Below are 16,629 nucleotides of genomic sequence, written 5' to 3'. Positions count from 1 at the left end.
AGTCCCCGTACAGAGCGATCTCACCAACGATAAAAATGCAGTCTCCAGTCTCCGTGCAGAGCGATCTCACCAACGATAAAAAGGCAGGCAGCTGTGTTTTAATATCCCTCGTCATTTTAATTTGACGAACAACGTAAGATTTATTTGGCAAAATGGAGTCTCATCGGTTTGCGACCTTCTCTCCACGAGGTTCCTGCACGCTGCCTCTGCCTCCTGGAATCCCCTCGGAGACTGCAGAGGCTGTAACACCCAAACAATCTCCAAACTACAAATCATTGGCTCCAACAGTTCCAGTATGAAAAACAAATGTAAAGGACATGAAAGTTGTGAAATATATGGTTTCGCAATCTATCCAGAATTTGTCAACTGAAGGAGCACCATCTTGACCAGAAGATATAAATAATGCATGAAGCAATGATTGCCGATCTTACTGATAGGTCAGAATGAAGTACATCCTCAAAATGCTCCTGATGATCTGTAGATACTATAGCGATTTACCAGCAGTAGCAGTATAGTCCAAGATCCACATCAAATGACCTTACAGTCCGAATCAGAATCAAGTTTAATATTACTGGAATGTTCGTGAGATTTATGATGTGGCTGCATTACATTGTAATACATCATCATAAAAAGGAACTATAAATTGCAGTAAGAAGCAGATGTGAAAAATAAGATGAAGTGTGATGAGGGATGCTGCTCTTTTGAGGCATGGCCTTCCGAAAGCATCTTCGATGCTGGGAGGCTAGCGCCCGTGATGCTGAGTTCACCACTTCCTGCAGACCCTGTGCTGTGCCCCCTCCGTAGCTTGGCACTTCAGTAGAATTTTGAGAGAGTCTTTGGCGATATTCCAAGTCTTCTCACGCTCCTGATGGAAGTTAGCCACAGTCATACCTTCTTTGTAATTGCATCAATATGTTGGGACCAGGTCAGATCTTCAGGGATGTTGACTCCTAGGAGCTTGAAGCTGCTCATCCATTTCCACTGCTGATCCTTTGATGTGTGTTCCCCTGACTTCCCCTTCATAAAGTGCACAATCAATTCCCTAGGTTGTTGTTGCGACTCCACTCAATCAGCTGATCTGTCTCATTCCTGTACGCCTCCATGTCACCACCTGCCAAAGATGTTTGTGCCTTTGGCAAATTTACAAGTAGCATTTGAACTATGCCTAGCCACGTAGTTGCAGGTGTAGAGAGTGTGGAGCAGTGGGCTGAGCACACCTCCTTGAGGTGCACCAGTGTCCATTATGAGTCAGGAGGAGGTGTTATTTCCGATCTGCACTGCACGTAGTCTCCCAGTGAGGAAGTTAAGGATGCAGCTATAGAGGGAGGTGCAAAGGCCCATGTTTTGGAGCTTGTTAAATAAAACTGAGGGCCTGAATGAGTTGAACACTGAACTGCAATCAATGAACTACAGCCTGCTCATCGTCCGCTTTTATTCCCTGTATGAATACAAAATCTACTTTGACATCTTAAACCCACCTTGCTAACTCGCTACTGTAATAAATCCATTAAAGAGTAATCATTAATTCTGTACTCACAATTAATGTATTTTATATCGAGCATTACTTTGAATTTATATGAATTAATTACCATTTGCCAATCATTACCCTGTGCTAAAGCATTCCAAAGCTCTGACTACCATTAATGATACCAGATTTTTGTAATTAATTAAAATCCCGTCAAATTGGAAGCACTTAGAAAGAAAGTCCCTTGCAATTTGCAGCTAATTGAGAAATGCTTTGCAGATCTTTGTGGAATGTGCTCCAGGGGTGGTGATAGAGGCAGATACATTAGGGACATTAAAGGATATGCACATGGATGCTAGAAAAATGGGAGTGAGATATTTAGGAGGAAAGGGTTAGTTTAATCTCAGAGTAGTTTAAAAGATTGGGAATGCATCGTGGGCAGAAGCGGCTGTACTATGCTGTAATGTCCTATTTTCTCATTTAATCTTAGATTTGCAAAATGAGACGAGGGGGCCTTTCAGCTTTTGATGCCGTCTTCACTTTTCCTGACATTTCTTTCCTCTTCAAGGTCTGACTTAATCTTCATAGCCACTGTGTTTCTCACTCTGTTGTGCAGCCTGTCTATAGTTTGCTGAGCAGTCAGTATATGCTGAATCTGAAAGTCCATAAATGCATAAATCACTGGAGCAGAATTAGGCCATTCAGCCCATTGAGTCTGCCCCATCATTCCATTATGGCTGATAGCTTATCGCTCGCAACCCCACTCTCCTGCCTTCTTCCTGCAATGTTTGACCCCCCCCCACTAACCAAACCCTTCAATATACCCAATAAATTGGCCTTCATAGACGTCCATAGCAATGAATTCAATAGATTCACCACCCTTTGGCTAAAGAAGTACCTCCTCATCTCTGTCCTTCTATGCTGTGGCTGTGCCTTCTGGTCCTAGACTCCCCACACTATAAGTATTTGGGCGCCGGAGCAGTATAGCATCACGATGCTGTTACAGCTCGGGGCATTCTGGTGTTGGGAGTTCAATTCTGGCATCATTCTGTAAGGAGTTTCTGTACATCCTCCCCACAGAAAGCATAGACTTTCCTCTGGGTCCTCCAGTTCCTCCCACAGGCCAAAGACGCGGGGGATAGATTAGTGTGTCATTGTGACTAGGTTAGAGTTAATTGGGTTAGTCGGGGGTTGTTGGGACAACCTGCCTCTAAGACTAGAGGAGCCCACGCTGTGCTCTATCCCTAAATAAATAAAGGAAACATCCTTTCCACATCCACTCTGACTAGGCCCTTCCACATTCGATAGGTTTCAATGAGATCATCCCTCATTCTTCTAAACTCCAGTGGGTACAGGCTCAGAGCCGGCAACTACATTAACCCTTTCATTTCCTGGATCATTCCCATAAACCTCCTCTGGACTCTCTCCAATGCCAATGCATGCTTTCTTCGATAGGGGACTCAACACTGCTCACAATACTCCAAATGTAGTCTGACCAACACCTTATAAAGCCTCAGCATTACATCCTTCCTTTCATATTCTACTTCTCTTAAAATGAATACTAACATTGTACTTGCCTTCCTTAATACTGACTCATCCTGCCAATTAAACATTAGGCCTCCCAAGTCCCTGAATTTGCTCCCAGTTTAGAAAATAGTCTTTGCCTTTCTTCCTTCTACTCAAGTACATGAACATAAACTTCCCAACAGTGTATTCCATCTGTACCTCTCTGCCAATTCTCCTAATCTCTCCAAATCCTTCTGCATTCTCCCTGCTTTCTCAACACTGCCTGCCATTCCACCTATCTTTCTATCATCCACAAACCTGGCCACAAAGCCATCAATTCCATCATCCAAACCATTGACATATAACATGAAAAGAAGAGGTCCCAACGCTGAACACCGCTAGTCATCAGTAGCCAATAAAAAGGCCCCCTTTGTTCCCACTCTTTGTCTCCTGCCAGTGAACCAATCTTCTATCCATGCTAGAATTTTTTCTATAATAACATGCTCTCTTATTTTGTTTAGTTGCTTCATGTGTGGCACTTTGTCAAAGGCCTTCCAAGTAAACAATATCCATTGACTCTCCTTTGCCTTTCCTGCTTATTATTTCTTCAAAGAATTCCAGCAGTTTTGCCAGCCAGGCAAGGCTTCTCCTCAAGGAAACCATGTCGACTTCTGTCTATTTTATTATGTGCCTCTAAGTACCCTGAAATCTCATCTTTATGGACTCCAACATCTTAACAGCTATTGAAGTTAGGCTAACTGGCTAATAATTTCCTGTCATTAGCCTCCCTCCATTTTTAAAGAGTGGAGTGACATTTACAGTTTTCCAATCCTATGGAACCATCTTGAAAGATCACCACTGTTGCCTCCACAATCTCTCTATCCACCTCTTTTAAAATGCTGGAGTAGAGTTCATTTGGCATCTAGGTGTCTCATCTACCTTCAGCTTCCCAAGCGCCTTCTCCCTAATAATAGTAACTGCACCCACTTCTGACCCCTGACTCTCAAATTTTTAGCATCCTGCTGGTGGCTTCCACAGTGAAGACTAACACAAAATACTTACTGATTTTGTCCACCATATCTTCATCCCCCATTACTATCTCTCCAAGGTCATTTTCTAGCCATCTGATATCCAATTTTACCTCTTTGTAATCTTTATATATCTGACATATCTTTTGGTATCCTCATTTATAATATTGGCTATCTTACCTTTCATATTTCATCTTTTCTCTGCTTATGGCTTTTTAGTTGCTTCTGTTGGTTTTTAAAAGCTTCCTCACTAACTTTTAATATAATGTATGCCCTCTCTTGTAGCTTTTATGCTGTCTTTGACTTCCCTTGTCAGCAACAGTTACCTCATTCTCCCTTTAGAATGCATCGTCTTCTTCAGGATGAATCAGTCCTGTGCCTTCCAAATTGCTCCTAGAACCATCTGCCATTGTTGTCATCCCTGCTAGTGCCCCCTTCCAATCAACTTTGGCCAATGTCCTTTATTACACTGTGTAATGATTCAATCTGTATAAACAGTGTGCAGGAGATGCCTTTCACCTTATCTCGGTACATGATGGTTAAAAGCAATTCCCCTTCCAATTCCAAACGACACCTCCACGATCCTCCACATAGTGAAACCCAACTGGATGCCAGTCTCATACAAACCCCCGAACTCTATGCAGCTGCAGGTGAGCAGGAGGTCGGGGGAATTTTATGACCTGTTCCTGTTTGCTAAGAATCTCAATAACCCTGAGCCCCAATTCTAACAGGGTGCACTTTTTGCATACACAAAATATCTTCACATTCTTCACAAGAATTATACGTGGTCACAAAGCTCAATAGCCAGCAGCCGTGGGGAGCAACTCAAACAAGGGGTGTGTGGTGATACAGCTTCTGGAATGAGAGAAACCATGGGATATGGGTAGACTGCCATCCTGTCCCAGTCTGCCCAGTGCCAATCTCCTCTGCCCGCCCTTCCATTCCGGAAAAATGATGATTCCTTGCTGCAGCAGCACCAGCAGGTTTTCACACCAGGTCCTGACATAACAGCAGCGTGGGGACTGTGTCAGGTTCCTGCCACACTCAGCAACCGCCTTTTCTAGAGGTTCACGAGGACCTCACCTGTGAATATTTGTACTATAACTCCAAAAGTGCTCTACAAGTTAGCTCTGTGGGTATCTGTAGAAATGAAAGTCATCAGACATGCAGAGCTCTTCTCACAATACAGCAAAATTACTAAACTGATTTGTCTAGATGAGTGATTAAATGTATCAGTCACTAACTCAAAGAAGTTCAAGCCAAAAATGTGAATGCAAGGTTTCCAATTTTCAAAGTGAAATTACTCAAATTCCCCAACCATCTTCCAATGCCTCAATCCAGAAAGTGATAAAGATCAGAAGTTCAAATGTGCTGTTTTTGAAACTCATTGTTAATTCATGTATGTGAATGGAATGGTAGGTTAATGAAATCTAAATTCAGCAAGCACCAAACTCCTCATCATATTTTAGCAATATGCGAATCTGATAATTAGAAGACGATTAGAATTCAGTTAAGGAAACTCATGATTTTAAACATGGCTTTCCTCACATCCATCTTTTGCCCTTTTCTGAAGTGACCTAAACTACATTGTGGGAAATGACCATTGTGCTGATGGTCAGCCTATCCTTATATCCTGGTGAATGCTGAGGCTGAAACTGAATGCAATTGAGTCTAAGCTATAAATGCTGATTTCTTTCAACCTAGGTGCAATTCAAAGACGCGAAAACATTAAAGCATCCTTTGTGATCATGACTGCAGGCTATTGTCTCATGCTTCTCCTCCCTCCAGATCCCGTGTAAGAAAATATACCTGGAGAAAGCATGGAATACAGAGAATATCGATGGAGACAGGCATGATGAATCTTTTGTTAGAACTAAATAATGGTAGCATCTTTTGAAAGGCAATGATGCCCTCTGTCTGAAAGTTCTAAAAAATTGCTGATATTATTGGTTCCATTTCTCTCTCTTTGTACACATTTCCTTCACTTCTACATTTGAAAGGTTTAATGTTCCAGTGTTGATGTTCTCTCTCCTTTTCTTACTTCCCGCAATGACCTCCCAACCATAAGACCATAAGGCATAGCAATAGAATTAGCCCATTTGCCCCATTGAGTCTGCCCTCCTATTCAATCGTTGCTGATCCTTCTTCAGCCTCACAACCTTCAATGCAATGGCCAATCAAGAACCTATCATTCTCTGCCTTAAACATACTCAGCAACCTGACCTCCACAGCTGCCTGTGGTATCAAATTCCACAAATTCACCACCCTCTGGGTAAAGAAATCTCTCATATCTCTGTTTTAAATGGATGTCACTCTATCCTGAGGTTGTGCCTTCTTGTCCTAGACTCCCCCACCATGGGAAACCATCCTTTCCACATCTACTCTATCTAAGCCTTTCAACATTTGAAAGATTTCAATGAGATCCCCCTCATCCTTCTAAATTCCAGCAATTACAGGTCCAGAGCCATCAAACGTTCCTCATATGACAGCACTTTCATTCCTGGAATCATCCTTGTGAACCTCCTCTGGACCCTCCCCAAAGATAGCTCAAATATACAACTTCCACTGCATCCCCTTTATCTATCCTACTTGTAATCTCCTCAAAGAATTCCAACAGATTTGTCAGGTCAGATTTTCCCTTAAGGAAACCATGCTGACTTTGACCTATCTTCTCCTGTGTCACCAAGTACTCCATAATCTCATCCTTAACAATTGACTCTAACATCTTCCCAACCACTGAGGTCAGGCTAAATGGTTTATGATTTCCTTTCTGCTACGTTCCTCCTTTCTTAAAGAGTTGGGTGACATTTGAAATTTTCCAGTTCTCTGGTACCATGATTTTTGAAAGATCATTACTAATGCCTCCACAACCTCTACCACTACCTTTTTCAGAACCCTAAGGTGCAGTTCATTCGGCCCAGATGACTTATGTACCCTTAGGTCTCTCAGCTTATGAGTACATTGTCCCTTGGAATGGTAGCTGCAGTCACTTCTCTTCCTTCACACACTACAACATCTGACACACTGCTACTGTCTTCCACGTGAAGACTGATGCAAAATACTCATTTAGTTCACCTGCCATTTCATTGCCCCCCATTATTATTTCTCCGGCCTCATTTCTAGCAGTCCGAAATCCACACTCATCTCTCTTTTATTTTTTTATATACTTTTTCCACTTTGATATTGTTTGCTAACTTGTTTTCATATTTCTCTTCTAATGATTCTTTTAGTTGCTTTCTGTAGGTTTTTAAAACCTTCCCAATACTCCATCTTCCCACTAATTTTTGTATTGTTGTATGCCCTCTCTTTGACTTCATCTTTGAACCATTTGACTTCATCTACAGACAATCCCCACGTTGCCTTTATCCTTTCAAAGATTTTCCTTCTCTGCTCTCTATCCCTTACCAACTCTGTAACTTCCAAACTAACTTATTTTCTCTCTTTCCCAGTTCAGACAAAGAGTCTTAGCATGGGGAGGCTTTGGTTCATCAGGCTTCAGTGAGGACAGGCTTGGGTGAGGAACATATCTTCTTCATTCTTCATTTGTCAGTACACAGTGAATGCAGTGAGAAGGGCTCCAGGGGCTATGTTCTGTTCTTTGTGTGAGATGTGGGACTTCTGGGAGACCTACAACCTCCGGGATAACCACATCTGCACTAAATGCACAAGGTGTAGCTCCTCGGAGACCGTGTTAAGGAACTGGACCTTCAGCTCATACGGAAGACTGAGGCAGTGACAGATAGGAGCTACAGGGAGGTTGCCAGCCTAAGTTGTGGGAAGCAGGCATTTGGGTGACTGTCAGGAGAGGGAAAGGAAATGGGCAGCCGGTACAGAATACTCCTACAGTTATCAATATGCTGCTTTGGATACTGTTGTAGAGAATGACTGGAGCTGTACTGAGGCTGGTGCTGTGGTTTAGAAGGGGTGCAGAAGTGATGGGGGATTCCATATTTAGAGGAGCAGACATGAGATATTGATGACACCATAGAGACACCCAGATGGTTTGTTGTCTCCCAGGTGCCAGGGTCAGAGACGTCTCAGATTGACATTCTAAATGGGGAGGGTGAGCAGCTAGTAGACTTGGTACACATTGGCACCAATGACATAGGTAGGAAAAGGGAGGAAATCCTGGAGAGAGAATTTAGGGAGCTGAGTAGAAAGCTGAAAAGCAGGATCTCCAGGGTAATAATCTCTGGATGGCTGACTGTTCCACGCACCAGGGAGAGTAAGAATAAGATAATTTGGCAGATGAATGTGTGGCTGAGAAACTGGTGCAGGGGGCAAGGTTTCAGATTTTGGGATCATACCTTCTAGGGAAGGTATGGTCTGTACAAAATGGACAAGTACCCTGAACCAGAGGGGGAGCAGTATCCTTGCAGGCAGTTTTGCTAGAACTGTTCGAAAAGATTTAAACTAATTTGGCAGGAGGGTGGAAATGGGAGTGATAGAGCTGAAGATGGAGCAGTTGGTATACAAGTAGAGGCACTGTGTAGTGAGACTGTCAGGAATGTCAAGCAGATGGTAGGGCAAAATTGCAGTCAGCAGGATGAGTTGAAGTGTAACAAGGGGCAAAATTGAAAAAGCAAGGTGAATACAGGACTGAATGTGTTCTGTTTGAATGCAAGCAGTATAAGGATTAGATGATCTAGAACAGGCATGGGCAAACTACGGCCCGGGGGCCATATGCTTTTTAATCCAGCCCGCAGAACTTGATGAAATATTAATAAACCTTGTTAACGTTTTTTCCCCGCAATTCTGGTGTTTTCCCAATAGATGACGCACTCTATATACATTGACCTTTGTTGAGGTGCAGCGTATTATTCCACATTTGCGCTTTACTCTTTGTTCGGCTCGACCTATTTGTGTGAACAGGCGTTCAGCGTCATGAACATCAACAAAGCCAGCCACAGATCCAAGTTAACTGACCAACACCTCAGATCCCTCCTGAGAATCACCACAACAAAACTAAATCCAGACTTTGATGCGCTGGCTAAAAAGGGAGACCAACAACACTGTTCCCACTGAAATTAAAAATAAGTTTCTTCGTTGTGTTATGTAAAAAATGCATTTGAAAATATTTTTTTCAATAAGCCTTACATGTTACATGTCATTTCTGTTAAGTGATGGACATGAGTAGTGCGCAAGTGCACATACGTTCTCAAAATAAAAAATGCGCTCCAGATCAAATAACGCGCTCTGCATACTGGCACGCTGTCACTGTTCTGTCCTTGTGCTGGTCGTTGTTGAGTTTTGGCACAGGGGACAATTGAATAAGAAGGAGCAGGACAAATAGACCTGCATCTCCTACCGTTTTTGAAATAAAAACAGTCAGGAGGAGAGTGATGATGATAATATCTTGAAGGATAACAGAATTTTCAGTGCTTTAAAATAATAACTGTTACTATTAAAAAAGCTGTATTTTATTCATTTAATTTTCAGTGTTTTAAAAGTCATTTCAATAAATAGCTAAATACCATGGGACTTCAAAGACAGATATTTTGTTGTAATGCATTTGTTCATTTTCAATTGAAATTAAAGCACATGTTTTCTACATATCCCATGATATTTTATTTTCTCTCATGAGGTGTATTACCAAAACACTCCGTCCATCTGCTCCTGGTCCGGCCCCCCTGTCAAATTTTAGAACCCTTTGTGGCCCACAAGTCAAAAAGTTTGCCCACCCCTGATCTAGAAGCACAGTGTGACCTTGTGGGCATCACTGAGTCGTAGCTGAAAGAAAATCATAGTAGAGAACTTAACATCCAAGGACAGGCAGTGGGCAGATGGGGCAGTGTGGCTCCGTTGTTAAAAAATTAAATCAAATCCTTAGAAAGCAGTGACATAGGATTGGAAGGTGCAGGATCATTGTGCATACAGTTAAGGAATTACATGGGTAAAAATACCCTTAAAGAACATTGCAAAGCTTTTAAAAAGCAACAGAAAGCAACTAAAATGAAAAGATGAAATATGCAGGTAATATAATAGAGGATTCCATAACCTTTTTCAGATATATAAAGAGTAAAAGAGAGGCGAGAGTAGATATCGGACCACTGGAAAATGATGCTGGAGAGGTAGTAATAGGGGACAAAATGGCAGGAAAGATGAATCAATATTTTGCATCAGTCTTCACTGTGGAAGACACTCGGAAAATGCCAGATGTTCGAGAGTTTCAGGGAGCAGTTGGTATTACGAGGATTAAGATAAAAGGTCTGAAGGTAGATAAGTCATCTGGACCAGATGGATTACACCCCAGGGCTCTGAAAAGGTAGATGAAGAGATTGTGGAGGCATTAGCAATGATCTTTAAAGAATCAATAAATTCTGGTATGGTTCCAAAGCACTGGAAAATTTCAAATGTCACTCCTCTCTTCAAGAAGGGAGCAGGCAGAAGAAAGGAAATTACAGGCCAGTTAGCCTTACCTCCATGACTGATAATATGTTAGAAACATAGAAAACCTACAGCACAATATAGGTCCTTCGGCCCACAAAGTTGTGCTGAACACATCCCTACCTTAGAAATTACTAGGGTTACCCATAACCCTCTATTTTACTAAGCTCCAAAAGCCTCTTAAAAGACCCTTACATATCCGCCTCCACTACCTTTGCTGGCAGCCCATTCCACGCACTCACCACTCTCTGCATAAAAAACTTACTCCTGACATCTCCTCTGTACCTACTCCCCAGCACCTTAAACCTGTGTCCTCTTGTGGCAACCATTTCAGTCCTGGGAAAAAGCCTCTGACTATCCACACGATCAATGCCTCTCATCATCTTATACACCTCTATCAGGTCACCTCTCATCCTCCGTCGCTCCAAGGAGAAAAGACCACATTCACTCAACCTGTTTTCATAAGGCATGCTCCCCAATCCAGGCAACATCCTTGTAAATCTCCTCTGCACCCTTTCTATGGTTTCCACATCCTTCCTGTAGAGAGGTGACCAGAACTGAGCACAGTTCTCCAAGTGAGATCTGACCATGGTCCTATATAGCTGCAACATTACCTCTCGGCCCTCAAATTTAATTCCACGATTACTGAAAGCCAATACACCGTATGTCTTCTTAACCACAGAGTCAACCTGCGCAGCTGCTTTGAGCGTCCTCTGGGCTCAGACCCCAAGATCCCTCTGATCCTCCACACTGCCATTAATACTATATTCTGCCATCATATTTGACCTACCAAAATGAACCACTTCACACTTATCTGGGTTGAACTCCATCTGCCACTTCTCAACCTAGTTTTGCATCCTATCAATGTCCCACTGTAACCTCCGACAGCCCTCCACACTATCCGTAACACCTGCAACCTCTGTGTCATCATCAAACTTACTAACCCATCCCTCCACCTCCTCATCCAGGTCATTTATAAAAATCCCAAAGAGTAAGGGTCCCAGAACAGATCCCTGAGGCACCCCACTGGTCACCGATCTCCATGCAGAATATGACTCATGCTGGAGTCAATTGTTAAGGAAGAGGTTTCAGAGTTCTTGGAGGCACGCCTTAAGCCCTTAAGGCGAAGTCTTGCCAGGCTGGCAAATCTGCTGAAAGTCTTTGAAGAAATAACAAGCAAGATAGGCAGTCAGTGGATGTTGTTCACTTGGAATTTTGGAAGGCCTTTGACAAGGTGCCACACATGAGTCTGCTTAGAAGTATGGATTGGCAGGAGTCAAAGAGTGGGAATAAAAGGAGCCTTTTCTGATTGCCTGCTGGTGACTAGTGGTGTGCCATAGGGGTCTGTGTTTGAACTGCTTCTTTCTTACGTTATATGTCAATGATTTGAGTGCAGAAGTTGATGGCTTTGTGGCCAGTTTGCAGACAGTATAAAGCTAGGTGGAGGGACAGGTAGTTTTGAGGAAGCAGGGAGACTGCAGAATGACTTAGACCGTTTGGAATAATGGGCAAAGAAGCGGCAGATAAAATACAGTGTTGGGAAGTGGGTGGTAAAAGGAATGAAAGGGTAGACTATTTTCTAAATGGAGAGAAAATTCAAAAATCTGTGGTGCAAAGGGAATTGGAAGTCCTCATGCAGAATTCCCCAAAAGATTAATTTGCAGGTTGAGACTGTGTGATGAAGGGAAATGCAATGTTTGAGAGGGCTAGAATAGAAATATAAGGGTGTAATGCTAAGGCTCTATAAGGCTTTGGTCAGACCACACTTGGAGTATTATGAGCGGTTTTAAATTCCTTATCGAAAAAAAAGGATGTGCTGACATTGGAGAGGGTTCAGAGGAAGTCCGTGAAAACAATTCCAGGAATGCAAGGCTTATCATATGTGAAGCGTTTGATTGCTCCGGGTCAGTACTGACTGGAATTTAGAAGAATATGGGGAAGGGTGGGGGGGAGTTGGAGTCTCATTGAAACCTACTGAATGTTGAAATGGATGTGGAGAGGACACAGACCGAAAATAGAGGGGTGTCCATTTAGAATGGAGATGAGGAGGAATCTCTTCAGCCAGAGGTTGGTGAACCTGTAGAATTTGTACTCCATGTGGCTGTGGAGGTCAGGTCTTTGGGTTAATATAAGGTGGAAGTTGGTAAGTCAAAGTGTGAAAGGTTATGGGAAGAAGGCAGGAGAATGGGGTTGAGAGAGCTATGGATCAGTCCTGATTAAATGGTGGCGCAGACTCAATGGGCTGAATGGCCTAATTCTCCTCCTATGTCTTTTAGTCATACGCTCTTACAGGTTTCAACCTAAAATCTTATCGCTGTTTCTCTTTCTACAGAAGCTGCTTGACAAGCTGAGCATTTCCAGCATTTTCTGTTAATATTACTTCTACTTGTCTACATTCTATGTTTCCTGCATAAAAATTTGGAACAAACATAAGGCATTGAAAAATAACTAATCCTTTGCTTAGATTCAGGAATGATCCTTCAGTCAGTTTCTGGTCCTACAAGTTTCCTACAGTCCCCACTATATACATCCTTCTTAATTTTATATGTCTCAACCATGTCTCTTACCCCCCCTTCTCTTACCCCCCTCTGCTCTGGGGAGAACAGACTTATCTGCTACAGACTCTCCTCAGAACTCAGCTGTTCCAACCTACATTGTTCAAATTAGCAATAAATTACCAGCATTTACAGCTTCTACTGATGGAAGAGAAGAATGTGGGTTTAAATGTTTATTTGCCTATCATCTGACTGGACTCCAATAGATCTTTCAAGGCCTTCACGGTGACAATGAACTTTCTCCAGAGCTCAGTCTTCTTACAGATCTTTGACAGTAGATGTCTTGTGCTGCCACTGATCCAGGCCTGAGTCAGTGGAGCTAGAAGGTTGAATCTTGCAAGGTATATCTGCGTTGATTATCAGACTAGAATGATATATGCTTAAACCCAGTATCCTTGAGCTCAGTGCAAGGATTTCCCAAACGTTCTAGATGAATACAATAAAGCTGAACTTATCCTGATATTCACTGGGTACACCAGACCAGACATAGTTCCCAGGTAACTACTTATGCTCAGCTCCTAGGAATTTAAGATTACAATGCAAACAACCAGCGATTTGCTTCAGAAAGATTTTTGCAAGCAAGTTCAAATGACGACATTAGAATTATCAAGACCTTTACATTTTTCTTCCCTGGACCCTTGCTACCAAAGGAGAGGCTGCTTGGAGATGACCAATTTGTTCCTCGTTGTGACCTCAAGTAGTTGCAAAAGAAACAGCACCAGCCTTTCATGACAGAAGAACATATTGAGACTGAACAATTAAGCCTGGCTCAAACAAGAGAAAATCTGCAGATGCTGGAAATCCAAGCAGCACACACAAAATGCTGGAGGAATTCAGCAGGCCGTGCAGCATCTATGGAAAAGAGTACAGTTGACATTTCAGTCCAAAACCCTTCAGCAGGGCTGGAGAAAACAGTGAGGAGTAGAGTTAAAAAGTGGGGGAAGAGAAGGGAGAAACACAAGGAGACAGGTGAAACCAGGAGGGGGAGGGATAAGGTAAAGAGCTGGGAAGTTGATTGGTGAAAGAGATAAAGGGCTGGAGAAGGGGGAATCGAATAGGAGAGGACAGAGGTCATGGAAGAAAGAAAAAAGTGAGGAGCACCAGAGGGAGGTGATGCGTGGCAAGGGGATGAGGTGAGAGAGGGAAATGGGAATGGGGAATGATGAAGGGGGGCATTACCAGAGGTTCAAGAAATCAATGTTCATGCCATCAGTTTGGAGGCTACCGTGATGAAATACAAGGTGTTTTTCCTCCACTCTGAGTGTGGCCTCATCACGATAGTAGAGGAGGCCATAGTTAGACACAACAGAACGAGAATGGGAAGTGAAATTAAAATGGGTGGCCACTGGGAGACCCACTTGTTCTGGTGGATGGAGAGTAAATGCTTGGTCTCCCAGTCTGAGTTGAGTCCCGTTGATTTGCAGGAGGCCACACCAGGAGCGCCAGACACGGTAAATGACCCCATCAGAGATGAAGGACTGTCTGGGCCCTGACTGGTAGTGAGGGAGAAGGTGTAGCACTTGTTCTGCTTGCCACCTGGTTGTCAGGTCTCCAGAGTACAGACTTAATGCAGCACACTGGATTGCATCATGGTCCAGCTACGTCCAAACTATCGAGAGGTAAATTGTAGGTAGGATGAAGCCAAGAGATGTTGGAATACTTTGTCTATTGTTAGTACTGGGAAAGAAAAAGGCTCCATTTCTAAGACTGGGATAGTAAACTGATATAATCTGCAATTTGCACAGTGGACTCACTGACAGTCAAGGCTATTCAGAAACGGGGCTGGCCCAATATGAGTGAGAAGACCTGGATTACACGAGGCAAGAAAATGCAGCAGAGAGCAGACTGGAGGAAAGATCTGATGGTGTACTCCCAGTGATGTGCATTCACCCAGCTAAGTGGATACCAGTCATAAGAAGAGCCTCATATTGAATTCCAGCAATCCCAAAGCAGTACAGGCGTCGTAACTGTAATTTATTGTAATTCCCTTGCATGTGGATTGACATGAAATGTTTTATAGTCATAAATGCCTGGAATTAGAACTGTCCTTTCTCGTGAACCAAAGTGAATAATACAGTCCTTTGCCCTACATGGTTAAAGGGATGTGCTTTACACATAGAAACCTGCTCTGACACCATCCCCGTGCAGTTCCTGACAGGATCGCACCTCTTCTGCCCTTGGCACTTTGCACTGCATCAAACACCGAGAGGTGTCACCCTTTATTGGCACCTTCCTCAAGGCAGACAATGCTCATCATTGAGATTGGGGACTGGGACAAGAGAGGAAATTCCAGAGTACTGTGTAAGTGATCCTGTGGTCACCATAAGGAGGGTTGGCCAGACGAGTACTATGCCAGAGTAGGAATCCTTGTACAATGTGGCAATGCCAACAAAGATTCCATGACTTCACTTCATAACAGTGCTACAATAGTCCAGCTAGTTGAGATACCACCTCACTGTTTCCCATTTTCTGAAATGGGAAAAAGCACGGAATAACTCAGGGAAAGGAGGAGCAGCAGAGGATAATTGGAAGGAGCAGAGGGAGTGACGGAACATTTTGCTAAAGGGGAAGATAGAAGTCATGTAGAAATTAGTGCTGCTATGGATTCGTTATTACCACAGGCAGCAGAATACCGTGAGGAGGTTTTGCTCACGTGCCATTCCGACAGATCAAAGCACACACACTGCGAGTACATTACGGCAGTAAGAAGGAAACGAGAGTGCACAGCACTGTGTTGGAGTTACAAAGAACATGCAATGCAGGTGGACAAATAAAGAGCCATGCCAAGAGAGACTGGGAGATCAGCAGCTCACCTTTTAGTGTACAACAGCAGAACAGAAGCTGCCCTCGAACATTCATTACAGATTTTTGTTCAGCAAACTGGGTATGTTAGGGATCATCAAAACAAGTAGCAAGTATTGAGTTCGGTGCATATCGTGATGATTTCAAATACTCGTTTGTAATTCACTGTTATTTATTATCAGTGGACTTGGTTGTGAGTATAAATGAACACTTGCAATGAAAATTAAATCAATGTCAGTTGATACAGGTGCTGGAGATGTGCCATTGTGATGAACGGACAGACTTCAGTAATCTTACTTTAACACAACACATTCCAAGGTACTTCCACAGGACTGTATTACATCTTTGCTAGTTCTTGGATCATTTTCATCTCACACAATATTCAAATCTAAGTGTGTTCTCACAATATCATGTGTAATCTCAGGTGACTATATTACCCTTTCCAAATGTTGATTAGCTCTCCACATTGTAGAGAACACACATGCAATGCCTAAAGCAAAGATGTTAAATGAAAGTGAATTTGCATCAAAGCAAGTTGAAGTTCTATCCTCTGGTTTAATAGCAATTGCCACAGAAATGGAAACAGGTCATAAACGATGCAGCTTCTAGTCATGCTGCACTATATTGCAAGTTTAACACAATGTCAGTGATTGCACCTACTTCTGATCTTCTACTGAGAAATAATCATATTGTCACTAACGGAACACATTATGGACACCGCTAAAGAAGGCCATCAAGAAACCATAAAAGCAAACAATTGTTAAGGGAGGAGTAATGGATTTTCTGGTTGAACACAAATTGACAAATTTCTGGCATGTCTAGCAACCTGAAAGTCAAACTTCACAGAATCATTTTAAATATCAAAGTTACCCAAAGGATCATAGGT

The sequence above is a fragment of the Hypanus sabinus genome, chromosome 25 (assembly GCF_030144855.1).
Source record: "Hypanus sabinus isolate sHypSab1 chromosome 25, sHypSab1.hap1, whole genome shotgun sequence".
NCBI lineage: Eukaryota > Metazoa > Chordata > Chondrichthyes > Myliobatiformes > Dasyatidae > Hypanus > Hypanus sabinus.
Note: the sequence above shows the minus strand (reverse complement) of the source record.